A 23,389-nucleotide genomic window follows, 5' to 3' on the forward strand; every position below is an offset into this window, starting at 1 on the left:
CTACATTTTGAATTGTCCTAATAATGAGAATGTATGAGGGAAATGGAAAGCCTGTTTAGAGTATAGGCGGAGGTTGGGTGGGGAGGAGGAAGATTTGGGACACTGGTGATGGGAATGTTGCACTGGTGATGGGTGGTGTTCTTTACATGGCTGAAACCCAAACACAATCATGTATGTAATCAAGATGTTTAAATAAAATATTAAAAAGAAGATAAACAGCTAGAGCTTATTTCTAGCTGTTTATCTTGTAGTTGATGAAAGATGTAGGAGCATCAATGTACTAATAGCTGAGAGTTTTGCCAATTGATGTACAGGTGGACTTACATGGTCGTCTCCTCCTCCTCCTCCTCCTCCTCCTCTTCCTCCTTCTTCCTTTTCTTCTTCTTCTTTTCTTCTTTTCTTCTTCTTTTCTTCTTCTTCTTTTCTTCTTCTTCTTCTTCCTCCTCCTCCTCCTCCTCCTCTTCTTCTTCTTTTCTCTTCTTCTCCTCCTTTCTTCTCCTTCTTCTCCTCCTACATCTCCTCTTCCTCCTCCTCCTTCTTCATCTTCTTCTTCCTCCTTCTCCTCCTTCTTTTCCTCCTCGTTCATTGTTGGGTTTTAGTCTCACAATGTACAGCATCCTTCACCACTGTCACTTCCTGTTACTGATGTCTCCTGTTTCCCTTCCACATCTGCCTTGCTCTAGAGCAGGCAAATTGCTTCTCTCTTCCTCTCTTTATTCATTTATATTTGTGTATTTAGAGCTACAACTTGAAATGCTTAGGGATTATTCCTCATAGTTGTTGGAGGACCACATGTGTTGCCCATAATACTCCTGTCCTATCTCTCCAGCTTCTTGAAGAGCCATTAACCACTTTAACAGGAATTATTGAGTACCTACTCTGTGCTAAGAAACTGCGACCATTTCCAATATAGTGACATATAAATTAAACATGGACCTAGAATTCCCAGAGTTTATTCTTTATGCATGATAAAATGCTAGCACAGATATATAAGAGAAATATATAACAGAAAAATATTTTTCTACTGTTCTATACCCTTATATTATAGTCCATCTATTCTAATATCATAAGCTCCAAATCCATGCCTTATTGTCACTATAAGCATTTTGCATTGTTAACTCATTTAATTATCACGCAGCTTCATGGCAGGTAAGCATAACTCAATTATACAGATGAAAAAGTGGAGAAACAAAATCATAGTAGTAATTGACATGGTTAAACTGGGAATCTGAAAGCTCAACCTCAGTAGTGGGACTTCAAGTGTAGACACTTTATTATTGTATACTATATAATGATGATGCAATTCTGCTTACCAATTTCCTGCAATGCTTTATCTGGAGCATTAAAATGAATAGATTTCCCTTTCACTGGGCCATAATATCCCTGTGGACTATGCCACTGGAATTTTCTGAAGTGCTCTTTATATAATGCTCAGAGTGTGTAATTGATGACTGACTTCACTAGTCAAGAGGGTCATTTTGTTGGTAAATGATGTTGAAAAATTCCTTAAAGAAAGAAAAAAGAAAAATGCCCTTATATCCAGTTTTTTAAAAAATTATTTTTATTTTTTGGGTCACACTTGGTGATGCTCATGGGTTACTCCCAGCTCTGCACTCAGAAATAGCTCCTGGTTGGGGCCAGAGCAGTGGCACAAGTGGTAAGGTGTCTGCCTTGCGCGTGCTAGCCTAGGATGGACCTCGGTTCAAACCCCTGGCATCCCATATGGTCCCCCAAGCCAGTACTGATTTCTGAGCACATAGCCAGGAATAACCCCTGAGGGTCAATGGGTGTGGCAAAAAAAAAAAAAACGAACAAAAAAAGAAATAGCTCCTGGCATGGGGGACCATATGGGACGCCCGGGGATCAAACTGCGGTCTGTCCTAGGTCAGCTGCGTGCAAGGCAAACACCCTACCACTGTGCCACCCCTCAGGCCCAGTTTTCTTATACAGCTTTATATCTCTCAGGTAACTTCAGTCAACAGGGATTTGTGTATAAACCCTGGAGAGGAAATTCTCAGGTTATTGTAGCTCACACACTTTTCAGAAAGCCCCAGACTTTTGTAACACAGTGATGTTCTAAGGAAGCTAGTGGGGTGCCTGGCCACCCAGCACCATCTCTTGGAGGAGCACAATCTTGGGCTAGCAGTCTTCTGAATATTTTTTTCTCCATAGATCAGTTGCTTCTGGTTTTTTTGTTTTTGAAGGCACGCCCCTTTTAGTACACTTTGCTAAAATTGCTTCATGACCTCTCTGTAGGTTTACTTCCATAGCATTTGTGTTTGCTGACATAATTACAAGCCTTCACAATTATATTATCTGTAAGAGAGTATCTGATGGGACCTTGTTTCAGGAACCTGTTCAGAGCAGAGGTTTAGTGCGGGTCCTGTCAGGAGTGAGTTGAGCCCTGGCCACTGAATTCTGGTAAGGTCTGGTAATGCTTGCTTAGTAGCTGGAGCTTTTCGGAGGAGGGGCTGGGTGTGTCAGGTACTGAAATTTCAAGAAGGTACAGTGAAACTTTCAGACAAGTGATTTACCTTTGCTTGCATACAAATATTATTATTAATTTCCTTCTATATTGAATACCTAGGTGATCCAACTTATAAAGTGTGTGGCTGGTGGGCCAGGGAAGAGAGAAAAAAAATCTGCTGATTAGAATGAAATGAGAAAGTAAACAGAAGAGGAATCTCATAAATATTAAAATAAAAATTTTCTGAAAATAGAGTTGTTAATTATGTGGTTAATTGTGAAGTTGTTGATAGCAAAGTGAGAGCGCATAAAGAAACCTCCAGAGCTTATCTAGCTCACTTTCCAATTCCAAAAGACTGAGAAAAGATGGTTGTCTTGCATTTAAACATATGTATCCAAACAAAGGCCCTAAAACCCACAAAGCAACATCCTCTTGAGAATACTCCCAAACAGAAAGGCTACCCCATCCCGTGTCCTCATCACTCTACCATTACTTGGTTTAATTTTCTTTCTTAAGCTCTATTACCACTTGTGTGCAATGTATTTATATGTTTATTTGATTATTACTATCTCATTGGCTAGTATATAAACTTTACATATAGGCTTGGTCTTTTTCATCCACTGTTATAACTCCTTTGCTTAGCAAGTGCCTGTTCTATGAGAGAATGCTTTTAAATATTTTCTGAATAAATGAATGAATATAAGTATCAAAAATGCCTGAAAGAAAAAGTACCAAATAATTAACAATATTCCTCTTTGGGAAGTGGGATTTACAAAGCTAAATAGAATTTATGGGAAAAGGATGAAGAACAGTGATTTTTATTTTAGAAACACATTGTTTTCATTGCTTAACTTGTTTTCATAGAACACTTGTGGAATGTACAAACAAATAAAGGTATATGTAGATATTATAGTGTAACATAAACATACAGTTCATAATGTCCTACCATCCTTTTAGAGACTATACAACTTTCTATATCAGACAAAGTTTGTAAGGAAATATATCTATTTTTAGCATTTCATATTTGATAAGAAATAAATATGTAGTTGTTCACTGGAAAAATAAACTCCAGTAACATTGAAGAAAGAAGAGGAGAAAAAGAATTTGGAGGAGAAAGAGAAAGCCCTGTCTAAACATCAAATTATTGGAAAAAGTATTTTACAGATATTCAGTAAAATAATTTACTGGTAACTTACCAGTATTAGTTAAAAAATAATTGAATCATTTGTGATGGAAAACATTTTCGCACACATAAGTACATGTTAACAAAAGGAGATGGGGGGTGGCTTATGGTCTATGAATTGTTCAAACCTTGAGACCAAAGAAACCACTAACTTAATCCCAACACCAATTTACATACCCAAATACAACCCCAGCTGAGTACCACAGCCAAGAATATGATTTCCAGTGTGCACTGCAACAAAGAGTATGGACCACCTCCATCTTCCACCTCCATCACAGAAACTACAACAGAGAAAGGAAGGAGAAAATAAAACTGATTTAAAGATGATAAAATTGTAAGTTTAATCATAGTCATGAGACCTTTCAGGGCAATAGAGCTTATTCAATAAATACTTACTTTGGGAAAATAATTATGTGTTCCAAAATTGCTGCTGAGTAAATTTAAAAATCGAAAAAAAAAAAAAAGGCAAGTGACCCTGAGATTAAGAGCCACAGGAATGTTTTACCACTTATACACTTGGAAGAACCTAATCAGAAGAGTCATCTGAGCCCCTGGATGCCAGCACCACTGGGGAGGTATCTACTTTGTCCAGGGACATGAAGGATCTATCTGTTAAACTCAGAGGCGTGGATCACGAAGGGAGCAGCTCTCCAATAGAAACTATTCTATCACGACACATAATCACTACTCAGAGTAGAAAGGAGGATTAAAAAGAAACAAAACTAGAACTGAATTCTTTTTTGGATCGAGTGTTCAAATCTTCCACTAATATCTGCCATTGGCCAGATGAAACAGGAAGTCAGGTTGAAAGTGTTACTGGGAAATGTAGTGCAGCATTTATCTCTTGAATTAGTATAAAGAATGAGGTGTGAAGTATGGTTTTCAGGTTCTGGAAGCAAACCCTCATATGATAAATACAAATAATAAATAATAATAATATAATAATAAATAATAAATACAAAAAATGGAGGAAATAATGAATTTCACTCATCTAATAGCCAAGTGTTATTAAGCTATTTTAAATTATACTTAATCTATTTAAATATTTTTATACCTGTATAAGCACCTTTGAGTAAGAATACCTGTGCATTGAAGAAAAGCAATGATTGTTTCTTAATCCTTTGAGACCAAGGAATCCTTTTCACAGCAATAAATACTGCCAATCACCTTGTTGATTTCTGATTCTGATATCATTTAATGGTATATTTTGATACAAGAAATAGATCATTTTTATTTGCTATAAGGAATTTTTAAAAACTACAACAAAAATTCATGAGAATTATTTCTGATTTATTTATAAATGCTAAAACTAATAGTGGGATTTTGGAATTACTTACAAGAACTTCTCATGAAAAATTGTCCCTGCTGTCAATAAATTAAAAGCCAACTTATTGATAACTCAATTATATTTTTTCTTTTAAATGTTGGTGGCTGTTGAATTATTGGAGACATTTCAATGTGCTATATAGGAATTTGAATTAAATGAATGTATCTTCTAGATCTTTTGCGGATCATCTTGAGGTGAATTTTCAGAATTATTATCGTTTATTGCTTTTCATCAACTATATAATTGAGAAGAGTCTCCCAGTGATTTATACCACCATAAAATATGTGGTCTTATTTCTATTAATTATGATTTGGAAGATGTAGTAAGTATAATGTTAATGAATGTGTTGAATGATGTTGGATTAATTGGAATGACAAAAACGCCTTAAGCAAAGAGTGATAGTTTGAACATATTGGCACATCTAAAGATAAAACTTACTTACTTTATGTTTTTCCCAGTCCTTATATATGACTGGTTAAGAGTAGGGGCTACTAAACTCCAGTTTTGTCATAATTTTTGGTACTGAAAAAATATTTTTAATGGAATTTTTTCACACAAACAAGAGGTGTCCAAGTGCTATTCACCCAGCGTTGACAATTATCAATTCATGACTACTCTTGTTTTCATATATAGTCTCTTTCCTCTCTCCTTGAACCATACTGGATTACTTTAAAGACAACCCCAGACATCATATCACTTCAACCCTAGTTTTAATGAGCCTTTTGTTAGGAGGGAAGAACTGGTAGCATTCCACTTAGTAGGCAGTGGGAGGTTCAAGACAAAATGCATCTGTTTCCCAAGACTGCCTGTTATTGGTGTGTCATGGTGTTGTCAAATACTAGGAAATTACATGTATTTTAAACTTAGGTACTAGATAAAGTTTTTTTAAAATTCACATGTGTTTTTAGGATGGGAAATGTGTTAATATTAGAAACCATTAGTAAGCATTTTAAGATCATATTATTATAAAATGTATGATAGAGCCAGGATGAAATGTTTTGAACAAAGTACTTTTGATATAATTAGAGATATCACACACACACACACACACACACACACACACACACACACACACACACACAAACATTCTTTTAGAACCTGGAACTTACTCTTCACCAGTAGCAGTGATAGTCTGAACTTCGTGGCTAGGGCAGTAGGAGAAGGAAGACAAATGGGAGGATTCTCTTAATTGAAAGGATTCTTTAATTTTCCACAACCTCCAGGAAAATCATAGTTCTATTCATGACCTCACTTATTTCTTGTGTGGATAAATTCCAAATCTGAATGTTTGTACCACTCCTTACTGAGGGTAAAAGTACATATTTTTACTATTTCTGCATTCCTATGCACAAAGCTCCTTATATTTAGCATGTCTGAAGATTACTAGACTCCCCACTTTCCCCATTTTCTTCCACTATATGAGTAGCATCACCATCAAATAACCTATCCAAGTCTAAGACTTGGGAATCATGTTCCTCAGAGGCCTAATCAATAATCAGTTCTTGTGCTGTCCAACTCTTAAATGTTTCTCAATTTCTCATTCTTTTTTGTTGTCCTACCTTAAGGCCTTATTTTTATGCCAGTCATATTCGCTCCTGATACTAGAGATAAACTGAATATACAAGTCTGATTTCTCTGAAGCCTCTATTTCTTCGGGTTACTGTTTCATATGACCTTTTGTGAACTTGTCCTACACATCTTTTGGCTCATCTATTCTTCCTTAATATCTTTATTGTCTTCAGGGCTGGAACAATTGCATAGTGGGTAGGGAGTTTTCCCTGTAAGCAGCTAGCTGTTCTGGTTCAATCCCTGGCATTCCATATGGCTTCCCCAAGACTGCCAGGACTGATTTCTTAGCACAGAGCCAGAAGTAACCTCAGAGCAACCCTGGGTGTGGCCTAAAATACAAAAACAAAACATCTTTATTATCTAATCATATGGAAATATACTTAGTCCCCAGACTCTACCTAAATGCACAGTTTGATTAATCAGATTTGATTTCAATAGGATTTAATTTTCTTTAATTCTTAGAAGAGTCTAGTTGATATCAATGATCTCAAAAGACACTTTAGTGGTTAAGCAGTGTAGGTATCTTTTTAGCTTATTTCTTATTTACCAATAGAGTCATGGTTATACTTTTTCTCGGTCACTCATTTTGTGTACTACTTACTTAAAAGTTTAGTCATTTTATTTTATAGTACCAGAAAGATTCTCTCCCAAGATCATTTAATTGATCAAGTTCTTCTCACTCTTCAAGTTTCAGCTCAATTACCACTTTCATTTAAAAAACTGCTTTGAATTCCCCAGAAAAACTTGGTCACTTCTATGCTTAGTACATTTCTTACATTCTTCTAGTATAACCCTAACATATTACCATGTAGATTCTTGCTTCTCTGTTTACTGATAAAAAATATTCCCAACATTACTCACAGTATATGAGAGAAACATTTGTTGAAAATAGAGATGACTTCTCAGCCCCTCCCTGACTTAATGATTGCCTTTTGACATGACTATGGCATCTCAAGCATTGTGTGAAGAACAAATATTTCTAAATAAATCTAAAAGCCTAATGGGCCAAGAATTTAGAGGATAATTTTAAAACCACATCAATAATATTATAAATTCACATATAATTTTAATAAGGGTCCAGAACTGTCTTTAGACATCTTTGAGTATCCATTTGTACTTTAATTCACAGATTTTTTTTTATTCCCCAGACATGTAGATCCAGACAGATTTAGAAACATCTGAATGAGTGTCTATTTTCATGGGAAACTCATATTGACTGGAGTTTTAAGACTTGTTTAGTTTAGAAAGTCAACCTAGTAATTTACTATAAGAAGTTTAGGTCACTCAACTGAGAATCAAAATAGTGGAATCTACATAATTAACATTTTCCTTTCAGTGATTAAAGAAAAGTAAGATCATGATTTAAAAATTTTATGGAGTAGAATTTGGTTAATTTTGCTTTGTAACGCATTGGGTTAAGTTAAATGAAAACATTTGAAGCATAATAGGAATGAACTTACCAACAGGAAAGAAATGGTCTATGTTCATACCCTCAGATGCATTTTCAGTTGGACTAGAAATAATCTAACTGAAAGTGTGATGATCAGACCAGGGATGTAGCTCTATTTTCAAGTCAATGAACCTCTTTTTAGATGGCCTTATCTTTCCAGACACTTTTTTACTCTGATATGATTCTTTCCTTTTGTTTTCCATCATTTCTAAGACCTAGAAGAATTTTCCAAATTCATAACTCCCTCCCCCCCGAAACTTCCCTTTCCTCTTCTATAGGGCAGGTCTAGCTTTATAGATAGGGTTTATGTCTATAAAATGATACAGGATGGTTGAATACCTCCCAGTTCTATATTTTGGCACCAAAGAAAATAAAATCCATCTCTTTTACCAAATAACACAAATTCAAGCATTTCTTTGAGTTCAATTAAAATTATTTTGGGAAGGGTAAATAACTTTTAACCCCCACTTCTTTAAACAGGTTGTACTAAGAGTGGTGAAGAGTGGAATGTTGATCATTGAATTACGTATTTTATTGGACAGAGAATACTAGGGATTTAACTCTTTGCTCCGATGCTCACAGTTTAGACTTTAGTTTTTTCACGTGGCCATGAAGTTGTTGGGAAAAGGAAATATGAATAAAAAACAAAGACAACTTGCTAAGTTATGAGAAAAGCAGTAAATGAAAGGTAAAGAGTTTAACTACATTTTGATTCTGAAGTTTTTAATTTTTGACATACATTACCCAGGGAAGTTATCATATGCCCTCATTATAGGTAACTCTTTACACGGTTGACGGTGTCTTTTTGTTCTAGGTGGTAGAATACTGCCAGTAAAAGTATTTCTCCATTTGTCTGATTCAGAGTGGGCCCTGAGGTCCTGACGTGATCCCAGTTGATGCTGCTGGTCCAATGGTCCCTGGGTAAGTATTAGAGGTTGCAGAACCCCCTGAGACCTCTGCCTACACCCTCACTTAATTACCAGCTGAGTCAAAGTTTCTTCTTTTCCTTGCCAATTGCTCTATTTTGCCTGCTTTCTAGCTGTAGTCATTTCATTTTGCAGCATCAGCCAGGTCACAAAGTAGGAAAACTTCTTCAGTCCTGTGGGTTTGTATGATCTTAAAAAACTCAGTAATTGGGAAGTGTTAAACAATTAAAAAAAAGTGTACAGTGTGGGTGGAAGAGAGAGGGTGTGTGTGTGTGTGTGTGTGTGTGTGTGTGTGTGTGTGTGTGTTAGGGTGGGGTAGGGAGGAAAAGGATATAATATGTCTCATTGGAATGTGGAAATGTATGTATGTAAGGGACCTGTTAACTCATGTCTAAAATAATGTACCAACCCAGCATGGTTGGGCAAGTACAGTAGCAAACCGAGGGGAAAAAAATCTAGGGAGTGCCAAAGAATATTTTGGAATAATGTAACTCCCACTTGCTGTGTTTTATTATTTTTATTTTGCTTTTGTCCAATGAATGTAGTTCTCTACTCCTCGAATTCACTCTGGTGCTTCACATGTCTTGTAAAAATGACATGGGAGATATTACAAAGAGAGAGAGATGTCTATTGTTTGTGGCCAAGCAGATTCAGAATATCATTATTCCAGTTGCAATTCCCCTACATAGTTTTTCCAAAGTGTTATTATATCATTTCTCACTGTTGAAATCCTTCTTAACACCCAGGATTCCCAACTCTGCTTTTTTCACCTTTTTCTTGAGGTAAGATTCATTTATACCTTTATATAGGTCACACTCAGTGTGCAGCATTCTAATTTCACTTCTATAGAGATTACACAGTGATCACCACTGGAAGTGGAGTTTCTAGCTTTCACCATACAATTGGCCCTTTGAAGTTAATTTATCTTCCCCATTGTTCATTCCCTTCAAGTAACAACCATTTTTTTCTTTGAGCCTAAGTTGATTTTCTTTTTCTTATTGATAGGACCTCATATCTGTACAGAAACGCATCAATAGTGGAGAATTATTTTTTTCCCTTAAAAATAAAATGTCCCTACTATTTTTACTTGTCTGCTCTTTATTTTAACTTTTTCCTTTCTATTTCAGTCTTATTCAGTTAGGAATTTTACCTACATTTGACAGGTTTTTTTTTAGTTTTTGGATATTTATGCAAATTTAATAACTGTTCCCCACAGTTAGGATTCTAGTAACTGAGATTTAGAGAATAATGATATATTGAAATAATTTAATCAAAATATCATAAGGCAGCAAAAATATTTCAGAGTTTCCTTAAAGCTTTCTGAAGCCTGAATCTTTCCCCAAATATTTTTGGGCTTGTCTTATAGAGTTGTCTCATTATTTTTATGTATAATGATCAGACATAAAATATGCAAGTAACTAGAAGATAATGAAGATTTTTAGATATCATGTGATTGTAAGAAAACACATCAATTTTCAGATTTGGTTAATGTCTCTTTGGGTTTTTTAAAATCAGGTTTATGTTTAATGTTTATTTATGCAGTACATAGTCAGCTCTAGAGATTAGGGATCTCTGCTGAAAGTTTCTGCTTGTTCTTGGGAGTGGAAAGAGAGAGGACTGTGAATAAGAAACTTGCTTTGTATGCAGCAGACTAGGTTTAATCCCTAACACCATACATGGTTCCCCAAATACTACAATAGTGACTTCTGAGCACAGAACCAGGAATAAGTCCTAGGTATTACTGGGTATGGCCCCAAACAGAGAAAAAAATCTACTTGTTTAAAAGAAAATGGTTTTCACAGAGATTATCACTGGGAAATGTTAGGTTTTTTTTTGTTTTGTTTTGTTTTTTGCTTGAGCTAGTTAGGATTTTTGTATGGGCTAAGGGCTCCATAATTCTATCAGTGGTTACTCCTCTTAAATAATTTCATGACTTGGTTTATTATTGCTATATCCATTTTATATATAGTAATACAAAGGTGTGTATTATAGGGGAGTTGAAATTAGAACCTACAATCACAAAAGTTGAGTTTCAACACTATGGACTATAAATGTGTCTGCGTTGAGTATCTGATAAAAAGTAGAAATCTGGGAACGTGGCATCTCTTAAACTGTATCTAGGTTTTGGGGCCGGTGAGGTGGCACTAGAGGTAAGGTGTCTGCCTTGCAAGCGCTAGCCAAGGAGGGACCTCGGTTCCATCCCCCAGCGTCCCATATGGTCCCCCCAAGCCAGGGGCAATTTCTGAGCGTGTAGCCAGGAGTAACCCCTGAGTATCAAACAGGTGTGGCCCGAAAAACCAAAAAAAAAAAAAAACCAAACCAACAAACAAAAAAGACTATCTAAGTTTTAAAAAGAAAAATGAGAAGAGAGGTGGCTCAATTACACAGCAGTATGGGGAGAAAAAAATCCCTGGTTGTAAGAAAATTGTGATCCTGATGGCTAAAGGATCTTTCCTGGAGAATGAAAGTTGTTCAACTTGAGTTTGTTTTCATAATCATTACTATTTTGTCTGTTTTGATGCCAGGAATAGCTGTGTTCATAATCTCCTTATAATTATTTTATTCCAAAAATGTGTATATCAGAATCTTAATAATCATCTCAAAGTATGCTGCTCAGATCTCAGAAAACCAGATTTGGAATAAGAGAGATTCTCTGTGGAAAATATTCAGTGAACTGAAAGGTCCATCCTGACAGTCGCATGGGTCAGAAGTATTTAGGTGAGGCAGTATATTCTATTGTGTGTGTGTATATAGGGTGGGAAGGTATTTGGACCACAAGCAGTGGGCAGTCAGGATTTACTCCTGGCTCTGTGCTCAGGAATAACTCCTGGAGGTGCTTGGGGGACCATACGAAGTATCAGGGATCAGACAAGGGTTGACAGCATGCAAAACAAATACCTTAAACTTAATACTATTTCTCTGGCTCTGGAAGTTCATTCTGAAGAGAATAAATTGGTAGGATCAGTCTGTACTGGAATGCAGGAGGATCAACATCAGAGGTTTTCATCAATAACTAACCTCTGTAATCACGCTTAGAGAGAATACTATAAAAGAAACATCTCATGGGTCTCAATTCTTTCTCTCCATAGAAAATAAGAATCTTGTCAATACCTTTACTAGTCCTCTCTCAGACCTATTTTTAGACTTCTGACCACTAAAAATATAAAGAAAATGACATCATCAATCTTGTCCTAATTTTTACAGCAGCAGTAGAAACTGAATATACTTCTTACTTTTTTGGTATGATAAGCTCATTCCTCCACTAAAAATATTTTATGACCAAATTGATGCAAAAGGGAACTTATCAATCTTAACTATTAAAATCTTCTTTTACAAAGTTTCAAGAAATTAGAACATTTTTGAGAACACTTAAAAGTATGGTGGACTGGGGCCAGAGTAATAGCATAGCGGTAGAGCATTTGCCTTGCACTCGGATGGACCTGGGTTCAATCTCTGGCATCCCATATAGTCCCTAGAACCAGCAGCGATTTCAGAGCGCAGAGCCAGGAGTAACCCCTGAGTATTACCAAATTTGGTTCCCCCAAACCCCTCCACCCAAAAAAGTATGGTAGACTCTGGACATGGGTTCAGATGTGCCTGTTGGACAGGTTAACTCTACCTTTGGGCATTTCTATCTCAATCCACTCCTATCAGTCACTGTTTTGGATTCAGGGTAGCCAAGTACAGGCCAACTGAGTAATGTCAGATTTCAATTTCCTGTTTTGCTCTAGACCTTTTGGGACAAGAATGGCAGGGAAGGAGTTTGTGTAATTTTTGTTTCTGTTTTTGTTTGTTTGGGGGCCAATGGTTCACAGGTGTTATACCTGGTGGTACTGGGGAGGATGGGCACATGAGATGCAGGGATGATACCTGGATTGGCTGCATGTAAGGCAAACACCGTACTTTCAATACTGGTAATATGTCTCTTGAGCAGGAAGAAATTATTGTGTCAAGTCAAATAACGTCAGTATAAACTCTCCTCCCAGTAAAATACATACAAGAAACAATAGAACCCACTGCCTGAGAAATTATGACAAAAGGACTCTTTTCTTTTAGAAGAGGTGGGGAGGGGTTTGGGTCATATTCAACACATAGTCTGTGCGACTCCTAGATCTATGTTAAGGGTGGTGTTAGGAGAACCTTGGAAGGCCATTTACTGCATGTAATTTCTGCCATCTCCAGCTCCAAACTCTTGTCTTTCACTTCTATTCCTAAAATATTTTGCCTAATCCATTACCTTTCTTTACTTATACTGTGAAAAAAAAAACATAGCCTGAATTAATGGTTAAAATCTGAAGGCAAGGTTAGTAGTACTACTAGTATCCTTTTTGTTTAAATGACACTGGTAATGATACTAATATCCTTTATGTTTAAATGACACTCATAATGTTCAAGATACTGTCATCTGCATGATCTCTTTTGATTACCTAAAAAGAAACTCAAGACCCTAGTGATGAAATACTAACAGTAGTTTCACTTAGAGAAAAATTAGTTGTCATTCTATGACTAAGAAATAATAATAGTAGATCCTAATATTTCCTCTGCTGATTTGGCCTAAACTCTCACATGAAGGGAAGAATGCACACCAAGATTTGTGCTCCTTGGTCCCAAGTATTGTTTTCCATACTTGGCTTCTATGAAAAATGATACATTTCAAGTTTTTTGACTCTAAGTTTTAATGCTGAGAATCGGAAATTACAACATACCTCATTAACTGTTTTCACTGCTCTGACAAATGGAAGCCAGAGCTACATAATTTCTAGCTAAAAAGCAAGGTTAGGTAGAGGTTTCTGCAGAGAGACTTGGAAGGAACCTGCGACAGACTCCAGGAAAGTAGCTTTCGGAGCTCAACCTGAAGAATAAACATGTGCCTGAATCATGATTCCAACTCAGGACTCAAATCAACTCTAATTTGGTCCTGTCTTTTTTTGGGGTGGGGTGGGGTGAGGGGGAGAGTAGAGGGAGAAAATCATCCCCACTGAGCATCAGACTCTCTAAATGTACATAAGTGCTCTAGTCACCCATTTTTCTAGGACAGATGGATGGACAAACGAGCACACACACACACACACACACACACACACACACACACACACACACACACACACACACACACACACACACACCCTCTAGAGTCTTGATTCCTGCCTCATATAATTATTGGTTGGTGAGCTCATTCATAAACGGGGACACACACATACACACACACCATCCCTCTGAGTTTTGATTCCTGCCTCTTACAATTATTGGTTGGGTGAGTTTATTCATAAACCTTCATTTGTCCTAGTCAGACCTATTTAATCGAGCTCTGAAAACAACAAAACAAAACAACAGCAAAACAGGTAAGAAAGACTGACAGATACCATCAAATTAATTTCTCATTTCACAATGGAAGTTTTGACAGCCTGTCTGGCATCCAATTGTGAGAAGTCCATTCTCTGTTCCAGGACAACCAAACGAAGTATCCAGTTTTCTCATTAAGGAAAATAAGTTGATTTTTAGGGAACCTCCCTATTATTAAACTGCCTGGATTTAGGTACCTTTGAAACAGTTTTCCATTTTTGTTTGTTTTGGGGGCCACACCTGATAGTGCTTGGGGCTTAATCCTGGCTCTTCATCCAGGCGGTGTCCCTCCCGGGCATCATGTTTGAAACCTGGTAGTCCACAAGCAAGGCAAACGTGGTACATACCCTACTGGCAGTACTAGCTCTTTAGGCCCTCTCATTCAAGTAACACCCTGCTCCACCTCCAGCCCCTGGATGCCTTCTCTGTGTTCCCAGCAGTCTTTAAGCCTTGCCAACATCAGAGAGAGGCGTCCCGCTGAGCCTGGGGAGGAGAGAAAGCTTGCCTTGCGCAACAATGACCCACTTGGCACGTAGCAGAGCAATCCTGGTGGGCTCCAGGGACTTGTCGTCCACGTGCCCTGGGATCATGCCTGGAGAGCCCTCAAAAACAGTCATCCCTCTGGAAAACAGTCATCTGGCCCGAGTGGAGACCCATCCACTGAGCCCCGCAGAAAACAAGACCTTGCCTAGCCCAAGATCTGGGGTGTGACTAGCTTGCTTGCAAAACAAAACAAACACAACCAAACAACACAAAGAGCATAGTGCTGGATGCTGGACCTGGCTGAGGCTAAGAGGTGTGAAGATGCAAATTAAAAAACCAAACCAAACCAAACCAGGGGGGTTTTAATGGCCAACCCTTCCCCGCCCCCTCCCTGAGCAATTGTTTTCAGCCTAAACGTTGCTCTTTAAATTTAGGAATATTTTTGTGCAAGAAAAACGACCTTATTACTCAACATTAATAACACTCACTTTGAACCTTAATTCTGAAAACCACAGAATTTAAAAAATGTGGTAAATAGCTGACATGGGTGTTCTTCCCCCTGCTTTCAAAGGAATTGTTTTTGTAATTACTGAGCTGGGCGAAGCTGAATTATCCAACCTCTCCCCCCTGCTCCCCCCCCCCCGCAGTAAACAGGAGCGGATAATAAAATACTGCAACTAACAACATGAATCATTTTTTAGATTGATTAATAATGGAAAAATTTCCGTGCATTCCTAATGTTTTTTATTTGGGGTAGCGGTGGATCTTTTATTTATTTTTTAAGTTGTTAGGACTCTCTATTCTAGTTCTAAGTACAAATAAATGCCTGACATATGGCCTCAGCCAAATTCCAATATGCAGCAAAAACAGTGTCTGCATAGTTGGCAGGGCTTTCAAGCAGTTCAGGTCAGTGTCTGTTTCTGGCCCAGAAGAGTTTTTGGGGTTTCCACTGGGCTGGGCCAATAACACCGGAACACATGGGGGAACAACAAGGAATACGGTCAGCCCCAATACCCCGTGGCCGGCCTGCGAAATACGTTTGCATCAACCCAGGAATCACCGCCAAAACAGCAGTTGGAGTCTGTATAACGTTTTGGGGCGTCAGGGCAGTGAGCGAGAGAAAGGAGGGTGTGCGTGGCTTTCTCCCTTCTAAGATTCTCACCTTGCAAATCACCCGCTCTGAGCAGAAGCACATCTTACTTGTTAACTCCTCCCCTGCTCGCTAACCTTTTCAATCATCCCCCTTCTTCATTTCAGAAAGGCCTTCGGAACAAAGCCGCATTTTTCAAGCCTTTCCCACTAAAAGTTCGCCCCTCCCCCCTTAAAGAGGCAGTGTGGGGGTGCTCTTCTTTCTTTCCCTTTCTTCCTTCCTTTCTATTTGTTTTTCTGCACTCTCCCCCTTCTGAAGCTGCTGTCATTGTTGGGAGCTTGATGGATATTTCTTCCCGGATCCCATCCTATAGCTTGTTATTGTAACACTTATTGGTGATAAAGTTCAGACTAAAAATTAAGCAGCTGCAATGTAGCAGCACAAATTAGTTTAATGTAAGCAGTCAGGAGCAGCTGGCTGGCTGAGGACTCGAATTTAGCTGGTGGGGGAAGGGTTCTGGGATGCGGACTGTTTTTTTCCTCTACATAAACATTTTTGGCTGTCGCAGCTTTTGTGCTGATCATGTGACAGTGTCCCTAGGCAGATAATTTATTTCTGTGGCTTTCGTGAACAATCATTAACCTTCAGACATCGAGTTTGCTTTTTTTTTTTTTTTGCTCTGTGGCTTTGTTATTATTATTGTTATTGTTATTATTATTAATTTTTGTGCCACTAACTAGTTTAATTCTGAAAGTGTCAGGCGGAAATTATAACCAATTTATAATAAACTTCAGCGTGCCTAATACTTATGTTTCTATTAAAGCAGACCTTGCTTACAAGAGCAGGACAGAGAGGAGCTCGTGCGGGCGGACTAGATCACCTTTTTGGAGTGTGACTGTGGTGGGAAAGGCCCTCAATGGCCTCTTCTGATGGCCAGCCTACAACACACTGGATTTGGAGAAACTTGTAAGAACTGGATTTGAAGATCAGCCTCGTGGGGTCTTTATGTACCGCCTAGGAGACAGAACCCCACGAGCTGTCTGTCTAGGGGGCCCAGGAATTGAACTTCCGGAGGTGGTCCTGTTTGGAACCCTCCTTCCTCCACCAAATGACACTCGGGTATCAGCAAGCTGTGTGTCCATTGGCAGTGAAAAACTGGCACTGGAAAAGATGGGGCTGCCAAACAAAGAAAACCAGAAACTGCGGCCTGCATAAATCAGAAGCAGGGAGGAAATATCATTTCTGACATTCACTAATCACACCGACCCTGTTTTCTGAATATATCTGTTGTGTCCTCCTCAGATCTGTTTGTGTTGCTCAGTCGTTTCTGCCAACCAGTAATTCAGGAGTAAAATGCGCAGGGTCAGTCTTTGGTGTCTATCATACATGATATCTTCAGACACTTTCAGAATGCCGATTATGTCGTCGGTATTGTGTGGGCCCTTTTAGATATTCATTTATTCATTCTCTCATGGCGCAGGGATGGTGAAGGCTGGGGGGAACTGACGACACAGGATGACTTGCACAGAGGGATTTGATAAAGTGTATTTATAAATCCCTGTGGACTGTGTTCCATGCCAAATAGAAGAAAGAAATACCCCCCTTTTATTTCTTTTTCATTTGAAATCTTTTAATGACAACAGCAGAGTGCTGTTCTTCATTGATCCTTAGATTTCTAAGACCAGATCTAGAAGTGAGAGAATGCAGTGTGGAAAACGCCTAATTTTCAAATTTTTGATTGAAGAACTTAAAACCTTTTGGAAACAGATACTGTTATTCTTGAAACAGTCTGAAGCACCATCAGTGGTGTGTTACAGAGGCTAGAGTTAGGGAAAGGGAGTTAGGGCTTGACCAAAACATCGAAGCAAGAAGGAGAGTCTGGGTGATACTTGATGTTGCATGAAAATGATTCAATGGGCCCTTAGGTGTAATTAGTGTAGGGGACACAGAGTTCTAAGAGTATGTTTGTGGGAACAGGGGTGGGTGAGTTGGTAGAGCAGTGGGCAGGACATGGGATCTCCTTTGTTCTCAACCAAGAGTGGGTTTTATTTCCAAACATAAGGTCTGAGTGTCCTGGACTGTGTTTACATTTTCCTGATTCTATTTTATTGCTCACGGCCTACTAGCTCCCATGATTGGCAGGGTTGACGGTCTCTTTATCTGGGCAGTGGTTCACACACTGAGAGGACTTTTGCCTTTGAAAGCCTTTTCCTCCATATTGATAATCATATTTTATGACCATGTCGGTATAAAGATGAATATAGTTAAGCCTGTCTTCTTTTTTTTTATGTATTCATTAGTAAATCTTTTTTTTTTTTGCTCTGATTTTTAAATAAGTGACAATGAAAACAATTTCTTGGACCACTAAAAGTATCATAAACCTGGGCTCCATTTTTCCTGTGCCTAATGGAGAAGTCATCCCCAAGGGTCAGCAGGAGTAAACAACTGACCTTTACCCAAGGGAAAGATAAGGTGGGTGAACAAACCAAGCACTAGTTTTTAGGGAGAAAAGCCACACATGTCCAGTCCTTACCTCCTGTGAAAACATTCACAGTTCATTCTCCATGCTTTTTATCACCAGCTCCCCTGCAGGGGGTCCAGCTTTCTTTGGGGAAAGGACCTACTCTGACAACCCCCTCAACATCTCACACCCCCAAAGTCTGCTCTTAATTTTCAGTGCTGCTGAATTTCTTTCCAATCCTTCTTGACTACCGTCTTTAGCCCCTTGGTGCCTTATCTGAGTCAATATTTTGCTAGAAAGTCCTCTCCTCTTCTGCCCTGCTTAATCTTTGCTTGCGCAAAGTCCCGAGCTTTGCACATTCAGGTTCACTGCACCCCAGAGGTGTCTATTTATGCAATTTTTGGTATTGTAGAGATACTGACAATAAGGCTATCTCTGAAGCTGTCTGTAAATCACCACGTTCTATTCCTTCTAATTCAACTTTGTCATTCTACCACTGAAATGCCACTTAATGCTGTCAACTCAAATTCAAAATTCATCTCTTGGCTACTTTATTCTTTAGTGTCAGTTCTCTGGAAAATAGATTAATACAAGCCAAGTAGGCATTGGGCATGGTATTGCGCTAAGGCATTGACTGATTACAATGCATTATCTCTTTTAATCATAACAAAGAGGATAAGGTTTGTGATATCAATAATCCCATTTTACAGATGAGGAAGCTGAGGCCTGATGAGATTTTGAAACAAGATTTTCCCTATAGGTGTAGATCCCTCCAGGTTGACAAATCAAGTCGATGGCTCCCTGAGCATTAGTTCTTAGTTTTTATGCTCCATAGTTATATCATAGAGTAACTGTGATTCATTAATTCAGCAAACCTGTTTCACATATATTGTGTACCAGGGATGCACAGATACCTCCTTCTAGAACAATCCATTATTGTTCAAGTGACAGGCCTATAGAAATGTCAGGAGACATAGAGAAGTAACTAAAATGAACAGGTAACATGGGCTTGGACAAAGTTAAGGAGCAGGAAAGGAGAGGTGGTCAGAAACTGGGAAGGTGGATGGAAAAACTTTTAAAGAAGGAACCATTTAGATCATAAAGGAAGAATAAACTAGATGGGAAAAAAGGGAGAGGGCTTTTTTTTTTTAGGGCAAACAGCAGTTCAGTCTAGCAGGACAAAGGAAGACAAAGGAAGACAAAGAAGATAGAAATGACCACAGCGACTATAATCAAAGTAATTAGAGAAGTGTGTACCAGATACAGAGGTAGCAGGAAGTTCCTGTACAAGAAGAACTGTCCAAAAAGCTCCTGTCTCCTCTGTTTTGGGGTCAGGTAACAATTCACACTGGAGGTGTCATTTGAGTTGTGCCTCAAAAGAGGAATAGGTGCGAACCAACTTGAAAGGGAAAAGCAAAGGCACCAGTGGCAGAGAGATCAGTAATTGCAAAGGAGAGGAGGTGGAGCAAGACAAATGCAGAGAGCTCCAGGAATCTGTTGTCACAGGAGCTCGAAGTTTGGAGTGAAGGTGTGGTTTCAGGCTTGGTGAAACCCGAAAGAGAGGGTTCTGAACTGGACAGAGTTATACTTACTTCCCAAAGGTAGAGAATGAATTGCAAATGGAAAGATGAAAATAGGAAAATAAATTAGAAGCCCACCGGGATCATTTTCATGCCAGATCATGGGAACTAGATCCAAGAAATGGGTACTCAGGAGGGGAAAGTGCATTTATTTGGACTGAACACTGCTTGAGAATGCGATGACTGTGAATGGAGAGACAGAGGCCGACTCATAATCTCTCGGAATGTGAATAGAGAGAAGGCTAACCCCCAGGTTGTTGGGACTTCAACCGATCTTGTGGAAACAGATGGAGATTTAAGATGAAGGAAGGAGATAATTATAGTCAATTCTCTTTATTTCTGGGAGTTATATTCTGTAAAATCACTGCCAACACTGAGTTAGCAAAGATTAAACCCTTGCTCCTAGGGGAAATGCCAGGTTAAGTTAATGTGAGCCTCTGGGCATAATGTTTTCATCAACTGATTAACACATACCCTTGTTTTATGTATGTGTCTATTTATAGGCATTGTATTAGTCAAGCCTTCCTAAAGAAATAAAACCAAATAGATTAAATATATACATATTTATATAACATACATATACACATATACACACATAGGTAAATACATCGTATATTTATGTATTTGTAGTATAAGAAATTGTTGATGAGTAATTATTGATGGGGAGGGAAGCCTTTCATACAATGGTATGAAGGCCCAGGGTCTCAGTTGTTCAATGCTAGGGCCTAGAATATAGTGCTGCTTGAGTCCTGCAGTGTCACAGATTATATGGGCCACCCTTGCAATGCTCAGGGGTCTCCAGAGCTGTATTTGGTGATGCACAGGGAATTAGCTGATACTGGGGTTCAAAGTGGAGTTAGCAGTATGCCAAGCATCCTCCTTGAACTCTGTACCATCTCTCCAGCCTCTCAGTGTTTATATTATGGAGGCCAAAAAGAATCATGATCTGTCATGTGCAAGTTAGAACTTAAGAAAGCTGGTGATAGAAGTTTAAAATTTCAATTTGAGTCTGAAGTCTGTGAACCAAGGAAATGCTGGGTGTCAATTCTAATGCAGGAGTAAAAGGCCTTGTTCATACAGACAGACAACATAAAAAGTCTGTCTTTTTTTTCTCTTTTGTTCTATGCACTCTCACAAGATTGAAAGCTACCCATGTCATTGGGGAAGGCAAACAACTTTATAGAGCCAGACAGATTCAAATGCTAGTGTTATGTGAAAAACGCTCTCACAAATATACCCCCAAATAACTACCTGGTCACTCCAAATGGCAGTCAAGTAGGCACATAAAATTAATCATTACAGATTCCGTGTCCAATGTATATTGTTGATTCATTAATATTGAACTCAAAGCCTGTAACACTGTAACTCATGCAAAAGCAAAGCTTGCTTCGAACTTGTACTTCCACGCACAGTACAGTGTTCTTAGGCTAAGACAGACAGACAGACAGACAGACAGACAGACAGACACACACACACACACACACACACACACACACTTTACCATCATATGTAGGATATTCACTTAAAAAGTGGAATTCCTAGAACCAACAATTAAGGTTAAGGTTAAGTTAAAGTTAAGGTATTGTGGGGCCAGAGAGATAGCATGGAGGTAAGATGTTTGCCTTGCATACAGAAGGACGGTGGTTCGAATCCCGGCATCCCATAGGGTCCCCCAAGCCTGCCAAGAGCGATTTCTGAGCATAGAGCCAGGAGTAACCCCTGAGTGCTGCTGGGTATGACCCAAAAACAAACCAAAAAAATGGTTAAGATATTGCCTTGCAGTTCAACCTGCCTTTCATACTAGCAATGCATATACTCTCCTGAGCATTGTAAAGAGTGCTCTTGGAGCTAAAAGCTATGAGTAAATTTGAGTACCCTTGGTTTTGAGCCAATCCCAGTTTAATCCTGATACTACATAAGATTTCCCCAGTCATGTTATGAGTGATCCTTGAGCACAGAGCTAAAAATAATCCCTGAGCACCAATGCTTACGAGTCTTATATTAATCAAGTGAAATCCCAGCACACTCGTCAAAAGGTGAGAAATAGGGAACTGACTATATTGTAGATTAAATACTTAGCTGTGTGAGGGCTTTACTCAAAGAGAGAACGTTGTCTTATATTGAACTTCATCTCGTATCTCCTCATATCTTTCTCTATTCTGCCCAGGCCTGTGAATGATCATAAAAGCATCAGGTGGAGGATGAGGGGTTACAAATATGTTTTAGTAAATAAGAAAATCCTATGAATTGGAAGAAATCTTCAAATGATGGTTGTGCTCACTTGATCTTTAGAATTTTTGGGGTTGCAGTGATAGTTCATCAGGTAAGACACTTGCACTCAGCTGAACTTGATTCTATCCCCAGGACACCATATGGTCCCCTGAGCCAGCAAAGGGTGACTACTGATCGCAGAGTCAGGAACAAGCCCTGAAAAACACTGGATGTGACCAAAAATATTGCTGAGGAGGTGACATTAAAGTATAAAGTTGGGAATAAGGGAAGATGCTAAGCCAGAAAAGAGATATTTCATATGCTTTTTTTTCCCCATGGCTAAGGTATCCTGACTGTGCAGAGACTGTTACAGACATCAAAAGATTCTTTATATTGTGTACATGAATGCAAAGTGTAAGAATGACGGTAAAGGCTACTGAGGTGTAGGATAGGACTGGGGAACACTGGAAGAACTTGAGATCCTTGTGAAGGGATCCTCATATCTTGTTGTAGAATTTGTTCCTCATATCTTGCTGTAGAATTTGCTTTCCTTTTAACTCTAACACACAGCCCCCAGAGAGATGAACTGGATTCACAGCCATCGAGGGCCAAGTCACTTTCAGAACTGTTGCTTTCAGGAGGGCAAGGAGTTTTATGGAGACATCGTAGATCAGAACTGGGTGGAAAATTCTCAGGAGAATCAAGGTCCTGTGGTGTGGCAGCCACCTTAGCAGAAAAGTAAGTACCAGCTGCTCTATTCTGGGTCCCTCAGATTCCCTTTATATAAAACACATGATTTCTGGAATCAGAGTGGTGGTACAGTGTAGGGTAGGGCATTTATTTGCCTTGCATATAGCATTAGGTTTGATCTCCTGCATCCCATATGATCCCCCAAGCCTGCCAGAAGTAATGCCTGAGTGCAGAACTAAAGTAATCCTTGAGTACCTCTGGATGTGACCCCAAACAACAAAACAAAACAAAAAGACAAGCCCACCCAAACAACAACAACAACAACAACCCTACTTGGTTTCTTTGAGACGTGGGACTTAAGAGAGTCACATTTTAGTACAAATAACCTACCCTGTGATTTTCTTTAGTTTTAAGTTTTGGATATTTTCTTCAACCATATCTTTTTCTGCAAATCCTAAAACCTACTCTGCAGGTATCTGTCATTCTCTCTCTCTCTCTCTCTCTCTCTCTCTCTCTCTCTCTCTCTCTCTCTCTCTCTCTCTCTCTCTCTCTCTCTCTCATTTTCAGGGGGCATATTGGTGATTCTCGGAACTTATTTCTGGCTTTGTG

The sequence above is a fragment of the Suncus etruscus genome, chromosome 15 (assembly GCF_024139225.1).
Source record: "Suncus etruscus isolate mSunEtr1 chromosome 15, mSunEtr1.pri.cur, whole genome shotgun sequence".
Classification (NCBI taxonomy): domain Eukaryota; kingdom Metazoa; phylum Chordata; class Mammalia; order Eulipotyphla; family Soricidae; genus Suncus; species Suncus etruscus.